At 38.1% G+C, this 8,940-nt stretch overlaps 1 protein-coding gene across 2 annotated transcripts in view; it reads right to left on the bottom strand.

Moving 5' to 3' along the window:
- The window catches only part of LOC144962697 (neuronal calcium sensor 2-like), a 289,403-nt gene extending 280,671 nt beyond the window's left edge, over positions 1-8,732 (bottom strand). The window contains exons 1-2 of one of the 2 annotated variants that reach the window (XM_078895855.1): positions 8,659-8,732; positions 8,425-8,554 (exon numbers count right to left, since the gene is read on the bottom strand). The gene's annotated coding sequence lies outside the window, so the exon portion shown is untranslated. Of the gene's footprint in view, positions 1-8,424; positions 8,555-8,658 lie in introns of those variants that run through there. The other variant, XM_078895856.1, reaches the window with a different exon arrangement.
- Positions 8,733-8,940: the final 208 nt, after the last annotated feature.

Below are 8,940 nucleotides of genomic sequence, written 5' to 3'. Positions count from 1 at the left end.
TATAGATGGTATGCGGTTGACTATGAAGCACACAACATTGCCATCCAGAAGTATAACTGACCAACACACAAAACTCTGTGTAACCATGAACGTTTATAGTCTGGTTAATACAGTTCAGTGAGAATTACTCATAAACGCGGATGGCAAAAAGCAATTACAAAGACGTGAGTGACGTCAATTTCATACTATCTATATGAACCAGACTATAAATGTTGTCAACTTCTTAGCCAAGCGCATACTATCTCTAGACATGAGTACGCTTCAACAGTCACGGCGTCACTTCCCTCGTAATAAAGCATGGTAACTAGCTCTAAACTATTGGCGGAACAATGGCGGACGCCCTTATGAAATATTTCTCCGACGAGCATAAAAGTGTATCCAGAGGAGAAAAACATGTCAAATATGATCATGTTTTGACTTTTATACATTCTGATCACATGACATTTGAAAAGTTCTAGCCAGCATGAAGAATAACAAATACCCATTTTCTTTCTTGAGAACCAGGCTGCTCGCCGTTGCTGGGCGACGTGACATCAAACTAGTGAATCCAATTGTTGAAGCCAGTGGAACAATTACGTCACATCAGTGATCTTCAGCGCATTTTAGCATGAGTGTTGTAATTTTTAATTTCTATTAGAGACCAGAGGTGTTATAATGTAGATTAAATCCAGCAAAAGAGTATTTTTAGTACAGATCAGAAAAAAAAATCACCATTAAAAGTGCAAGGCTAAATCAGTTATGAGGCATTAGTGAAAAGAAATTATTTCCCTTTTCATAACTAATAATCTTCGTGTCATTGCAGCGTTTAGCATGATTAGTTGAAAGGTTAATCGCCTGTCAGGTTTGTGGTTTGTGATTGTAATATGCAATAATTATTGCTGTTATCATCACAATTATTTACAGTAATTATAATCTTTCACTCCCAGCTCATTCGCGGTGTGATATTATAAGTTCATTCACAAACAACTCCAGCAACGAAAGGTTTTGGACTGTTTGAAAGAATGGATGGGGACGGAAAGGAACGACTGAATAGCGCAGAAGATGCAGGAAATATTGGAGTGGAGAGCCTTCATCGCCAAAGCAGCTATGTTAGTCTTGTGGTATGGGTTCAAGTCCCATTCTGATTGGCGCATAGTTGAGTCCTTGGAAAAGGTCTCTTTACTCACATTCTCTCCTCGTAATCAGGTGTAAAAAGAGTACCTACCTAATAGTTTACAGCGATGTCTCTGTCCGAAAAAAAAATGTAAAATCGCCTTACTGGCGTCATGTCTTGCCCTACATGTTAAGTGTTGCTGTTGATCAGCGACCTTTTGTAAAGCGTTTTGAGCAAGTTAAATGGATATTGAGCTATATGAAAGCTCAGATTTTTAAGCTTGTCACAATACAACATAATGACGATTTTACTTGTTGGTTGGCATGAGTATACCATAGTATCTGAATCGTTTTCTTCTTCTAAGTTTTTATCGAAGCTTCTTACTCTTTCAGTGCTGAGGCTATAATATCGCATTTCCATCACAAAATGACTGACACCTAATTGAGGCAGCATGATAATGACAAGCTAAGACAAAGCGACATTCAAAATCGGTGCAAAATCTCAATTAAAATATCTCCCTAGGGCGAGCTGAATGTTCTGATGAAAGAAATGATACCATTGGTTCAATTTGCAGTACTTTTGTAGAAAGTAGGATTGGCTTACATTATTGTTCATGCCTTTCAAGACCGTCCTCACTGTGCGGCCATTGGCCAGTAGAACAGATTCTGCTCTGACCGCACAGTGCGGCCAATGGCGCTGAAAGAGTCAACATGAACTTCATTCAAATAAGATCTGTGGACTATAGTTAGCGTCCTATCCAAACAATTGCAAGCAACTGCTATTTTCCTTGGTAGGCTAGAGAAACAGGGATACACTCCGGTTACATTGGCTTAATATAATGCTTAGAAGGACACTAAATTAGTCCAGATCTAAAACAGACAGAACTACCCAATCACTGCTGGGTGGACAGGGGGAAGGGGGAGGGGGGGGGGGGGTCAGAAAAAATGTCGACTGCACTCGGGATCGATCTGGGTCGCTTTGTGCGTGAAGCGAGTACTCTACCAATTGAGCTATCGGGCCACCCAATAACTCAGAAGGACACGACATTATTTTTTTATTTTTCTTGTACGCGAACATTTCAGAATACCAAGCTATACAAGTTCCCTGTCGATAAAAGCTCCCAGTTTGATAAACTAATTATGGGCAAGGCTATTTGTGGATTGGGTTTCACAGCTTTTGGCATGGAGTAAAAGGCCGTTGACACTGTGATCATATAACGAGATGGGATTGGCACAGGGTTAATGTTTAACCCTCTCCATGCGACGTTAGATTTTAATCCAGTCCGACGCTGTAACTTTCCATTAACTTTAACCTTTTCCTTACCAACCAAAGGAAAATCGTCACATTCGTTACGATACAACCAACAATTTTTATCATTCTGATGTTCAATGAACATCACAAAATTTAAAGAAATGTTTTTGTTACAGCTATAAAAAAAAATTGACACTGTATTATAGAGCTGGTTTTGCTGAACAATATTGTGTATAGAATGTACTTGTTGGTTTTCTGTTTGAGTAAGAAAATTCTATTTTTGTGCCAGGTGGGTGTGACATTTTGGGGAAACTCTGAAAACGGGTCGTAAGGAGAGAGTTAAACGACTCCAGATAAAGTGGAGTTCGAGTCAAATCTTAGTGGTAAGGGGTAAAACCATTTGAGATTTGATACTATTAATGAAATATGTAACTATATTGCATTATTATATAATAGTGATCATAATCATAATCAATATTATTATTATTATTATTATGTGGCCTGGTGTCTCAGGGAGTATGTTTTTTTTTTCTTTTCTTTGTCAAAAGAAAGTCAAGCGACGCTGAGCGTGATCAGTTGTTCGTTGGGTGACACGAACATGGAAAGTTCTGGTACCGACGTTGCGTTCTTTTGTAAGGCACGTTATTATCCCATTCGACTCAAGTGTAAATGAGTACTTGGCTATGGGCAGTTATTGTATTGTATTGCCCAACAGGTGACTGATACTGTATGAAATGGAAATATGGCTCCATACGGCCTGCTAGGGAAGTAAATAAAACTTTCTGAAGTGCATGGAATATATCAAATCCTTGGAATTACGTTATATATATATTTTTTAAATTTCATTATTAATTTATTATATTATAAAGGCATTGTGAGAACGTATGAAATTCATTTCATTGTCAGGTGGAAATAATATTTTTTTTTTGGACTGTTCAATATTCAATTCCCAATCTTTGTCAATTCGTTTTAACTGAACATTTTTGAAAGTTATACGTTATGCAAAATCAAAGAAAAAGCCGTTATGTCTTTTTGTATTGTAATTAAAGTTTTGGGTGAAACTTTACGTGTATGTAGATATCTATATTGAATGTTGTCAATAAAATAGTCAAAAGAAGAAAATTGTCCTAGTTCGGACACACTATCCGCCATGACAATCTGTGCAAGACTGTCTTGCAGGGCACTTAGGCGAAACAGAGGAAAAGAGGGAGACAGGAAAAAACTGTGGCAAGACAACATGAAAGAGTGGAAAGGCCTGAATCTCAATAGCCGACTGGAAAAGGCCAGAAACCGTGACGAATGGCGTAAGGTTGTTAAGTCTGTATCCCGCATAGTCCCTCCCCCCTCCCTCCCCACCCACCCCCCTAACGGTCAACTGGTCATGGGATTGAGTACTTGAGCGTTTTTATATAGCGCAATATCCACTAAATGTGCTCAAAGAGCTTTACAATGGGTCCCTGGCCTATAGCAACAATTAACATGTAGAACGAAACATGACGCCTGTTAGGCAATCTTACAATTATATTCCCTACAGAGACAGCGCTGTAAACGGCCAGGTACTCATTTTACACCTGAGTACGGTCAGAGAATGTGAGTAGAGAGTCTTTTCCAATGACTCAACTATGCGAAAACAGGACCTTCCGATCCGAAAGCGAGTGTCATACCACATTGTCAGACCACATTATAGCCGCACGTAAAGTGAGTGAAGATATCTAGAATCTTCCAAGGTACACTGCACGACGAACCTTTGAGATGGTGCAAGAAGAACTCAAAATACGCTTCAACAGTCATCACGTCTCTTTTCTCGTAATGACGCATGGTAACTTAGTAACTGGCTCTAAACTATCGGAACAATGGCGGACGCCCTTATGAAATATTTCTCCGACGAGCATAAAAGCGTATCCAGAGTAAAAAAAAACCAACATTATAAATCTGACCGTGTTTTGACTTTTACACATTCTGATCACAAGACAGATGAAAAGTTCTAGTCAGCATGAAGAATAAAAAGTACCAATTTTCTTTGTTTAGAACCAAGCTGCTGGTTGCTGGGCGGACGTGACATCAGACTATTGAATCCTATTACAATATATTTCATGTAGAATCAAGAAAGTCGGTGAAAAGAGGCCTTTTCCTCCGGGGTTGTTTTTTTTTCTTCTTCTGGATTCAATGAAAACTTACGTTATTTTTTTAATTTTGATTGTTGGCGGAAGAAGTGTTTCTGACTGGGGTCCTTGACCTCCCATTGTGGACAGGGAGGTAATTATTGTATATAAATATAAATATAAATTTCTTCAACTTCTACAATACTTCTTCTCGCAATCACAAATTCTAAAATGAGTCTTAAGGTAAAACAAAAAATATGTAAGCAGATTTCCTGCATTCCATATCATAAGCACTACTAATACAATATAAAATACATTTCTATGGCTTCGTTTATTCACTCAACCCTAACACCGACTATATCCGTAGTTTACCCTGTCAATTTTATCCCATCCGTATACCAATTTCATCTTTCTGAGACAAATTATAGGCTTAGTAGTATCAAAGCTAATGTTTTACATTTTACATGTTAATTATAGTTTAATAAAACTATATATCTATGCACATGCTCATTTCTTTAATAATACAGTTCTTCCAATTTTGAAAAGTAGCAAAAATCTCTAGGATTGAGGGAGTTAAAGTCTCGTGTCTTGATTATTTTTCTTCTTTTTTTTTTTTTTTTTTGCTTTTTTTTTTTTTTTTTCTTCGCGTAACAAAAATCCAGGTAAACGATTTGTAATGTTCACACCACGACTATTGCATCACCAACTCCTAGGTTATTATCAAGCCGACACAGGTAATTGCCATACAGGATTACTCATCACCTGGTTCCAATCACTCCTCATTCATTCATTCACTCATTCAGTCATTCATTCATTAAAATTAAAGTCTTGTTCTAAGAAAATCTAATTTAGGTTTTGTGTCGTGCCGCTGAGTGAGCGTAACATTGGTCTTAGCAAGCACTTTGTTTGCAAAGATGTATCTAGGTTACGAAGACTGTAAGATAGAATTGGATTATCAAGAAACTAGGTCATTTCTAAGGCCAAAAACAATAAAAGTATTATTATTAGTATCATTATTAGTGTTTCATTATAAGAAACAAAAATAGAGAATCCATAACAGTTTCTGTGTCAAAAGAATCAAAATTTGTTTAGAGTCTTCTTCTTCTTCTTCTTCTTCTTCTTCTTCTTCTTCTTCTTCTTCTTCTTCTTCTTCTTCTTCTTCTTCTTCTACTACTACTACTTACTACTACTACTACTACTATCTACTACTTACTACTACTACTCTACTTACTACTACTACTTACTATACTACTACTACTACTACTACTACTACTACTACTACTACTACTACTACTATCTACTACTACTACTACTACTATACTACTACACTACTACTACTACTACTACTACTACTACTACTACTACTACTACTACTACTACTACTACTACTACTACTACTACTACTACTACTACTACTACTACTACTACTACACAACACAACTAACTACTAACTAACACACATACTACTACTACTACTACTACTACTACTACTACTACTCCTACTACTACTTCTTCTTCTTCTTCTTCTTCTTCTTTTTCTTCTCGTATGCCTTTATATCTCGAGTCCCGTTTCGAAGATGAAGGTATTGGTCGTTTTGAGTTTTTCTAGCGGGCCGAAATGTCTATTTTTTATGTAGAGAAGTTGCAGAGAGGCATATTATTTCTTCTATAGATAGTTCGAAGATGACGTCACTCAGGTCTTTGTTATTGTTTTTTGCCATCCGCGTTTATGAGTAGTTCTCACTAAACTGTAGTAACCAGACTATATACGATCATGGTTACACACCGTTTTGTGTGTTGGCCAGTTTTACTTCCGGATGACAACGTTGTGAACTTCTTAGCCAAGTGCATACTATCTATATGGGTTGAGTATTTTAAATACACACACACACGCCCACACACACACACACACATACACACAACATATTATATATATATATATATATATATATATATTATATATCATATATATATATATATATTTATTTATATAGATAGTATGCGCTTGGCTAAGAAGCTCATAACATTGCCATCCGGAAGTATAACGGACCAACACACAAAACTGTGTGTTTCCATGAACGTTTATAGTCAGGTTAATACAGTTCAGTGAGCATTACTCATAAAAGCGGATGGCAAAAAACAATAACAAAGACCTGAGTGACGTCATCTTCGAACTATCTATATATTTAAACATATACTCGTATATGTTTAGAGGAGAGAGTATTGATAATGGAAATGTTACCCATCGTCTCAAAACGATACTATGTCCGATTGAATCACAGCCTGAAAAGGGATTCTAGAATATTCTTTTGACAAGAAATACAAGTTTTTGGTCTTTTGCCATGCCAGATTTCGTATTTATTCGTTACCATAAAAAATATAAATTAACCCCAAGGATCAGTATGATCGGTTCATTGTTGAGTCCTTGGAAAATGCTCTTTACTAGCAGTCTGTCATCATACTCAGGTGTAAAAATGAGTACCTGGCCGTTAACAGCGTTGTCTCTGTCGGGAAAGGAAAACAAATGGTAATATCGCCAAACAGGCCTCATATCTCATTCTACATGAGATGTGTTGCTATTGGTTAGAGACCTTTAGTAAAGCGCTTTGAGCACCTTTAATGGATATTGCGCTAGATAAATGCTCAAATTTAAGTTAAAATATCTGTGGCCAATGCTTAAAATTATAGATAGATCGAAGCTGCCGTCATTCGGGTCTTTGTTATTGTTTTTCGCCATCCGCGTTTATGAGTACTTCTCACTGAACTGTGTTAACCCGACTATAAACGTTCAGTTTTGTGTGTTGGATGGCAATGTTATGAGCTTCTTAGCCAAGCGCATACTATCTATATCCAACGCCTCGCTCATCCCGACAGCATACTGGCGTTAGACGGTGGGTCACAAATAATGTGGGGGGTTAAGACAAATTAAAGGATTACGGAGAAGGAAGGGGGAGAGAGGGAGGGTGGGGGGGGGGGGCGAGAGGGTGGTGGAAGGCATCAGTTACTGCTGGAAAATCAGTTACAACTGGCTCTTACTGTCTCATGATATTATTATACCAAGCTATGCATAAAGTCAAAGGAATAGAATTGTTCACAGTTCAGGTTGGCAGAAAATAACAATGGCAAATCAGTTTGTGACATCAACAACATGTTATCTATAATAGCTTAACCTCTCTCTCTCTCTCTCTCTCTCTCTCTCTCTCTCTCTTCATCTTCTCTCTCTCTTCTCTCTCTACTCTCTATCTTCATACCCATCTCCTCTATCTATCTATCATCTATCTATCTATCTATCTATCTATCTATCTATCTATCTATCTATCTATCTATCTATCTATCTATTTTCTATCTATCTATTATCTATCTATCTATCTATCTATTTATCTATCTATCTATCTATCTATCTATCTATCTATCTATCTATCTATCTATCTATCTATCTATCTATCTACCTATTTATTTATCTATCTATCTCTCTTCCATCCATATAATGTGGTTGGGGGGGGGGGGGGGGGGGGGGTGAGGGGGGGGAGTTAGCTGGAATGAACGAAGAGTGAGTGCTCGACAGGCTCTTGGGCCGAACCATTTATTTATTCTCATGTTACAGATTGAGGTGAGAAATATAATATATATATATATATATATATATATAATATATATATATATATCCCCAATACGCAAGCACACACACACAAACACCCTCACACACACCCACACGCACACACACACACACATTTAATATTCTCGCTCTCCCATCGGCAAGCTATCTATTGTTTTACTTATCTCTCAATCCCCTCCAGTCTCCCTCTCTCTCTCTCTCTCTCTCTCTCTCTCTCTCTCTCTCTCTCTCTTCTCTTCTCTTTCTCTTCTTTCTCTCTCTCTTTCTCTTTCTCTTCTCTCTCTCTTTCTCCTCTCTTTCTCTCTCTCTTCTTCTCTCTCTCTCTTCTCTCTCTCTCTTCTCTCTCTCTCTTTCTTCTCTACCTTTTATCATCTTTTATCCCTGATCCTTCCCTATTATTTCTCCCAGACTTCTATTGTCTTCCGAATTATACATATTTCATTCATAATCAATACGAAAGGCTAAATCTTCAATAGAACAAAAATTTTATATCTTCTCTCCTGGTGTATGTAAAAATCTCAGATCAAATACGATTCATAATAAGCTCCGGTTATCAACGAAATCGTGGATTCGTTATATCATAGACTAAATTTGACTATATTTTTCTCTGTGAGAAAAATCTAGATCAAAACGCTAAAGCGGACACGAACGTGGTGATCGACTTGTCTGTGAGCGGCCAGGCCAGGCCAGGCAGGCGGGCGGTGATGGGGGTTAACAGCTACAATGCGTGAGTACGGGGGTCTGGGATGAGCGGAGGAGGGAACGGGGCGGGGGGGGGGGAGGGGGAGGGGGTGTGGGTGGTCCTAGGATGGGGGGGGGGGGGGTCTTGGATGGGGGGGGGGGGTTGGGGTTGACTCGGGCGACTGCTCATTTCTTAC

This window comes from Berghia stephanieae, chromosome 1 (assembly GCF_034508935.2).
Source record: "Berghia stephanieae isolate SIO BIC M18660-M18661 chromosome 1, UCSD_Bste_1.3, whole genome shotgun sequence".
Taxonomy (NCBI): Eukaryota; Metazoa; Mollusca; class Gastropoda; order Nudibranchia; family Aeolidiidae; genus Berghia; species Berghia stephanieae.
This window is presented reverse-complemented; position numbering and strand designations above follow the sequence as displayed.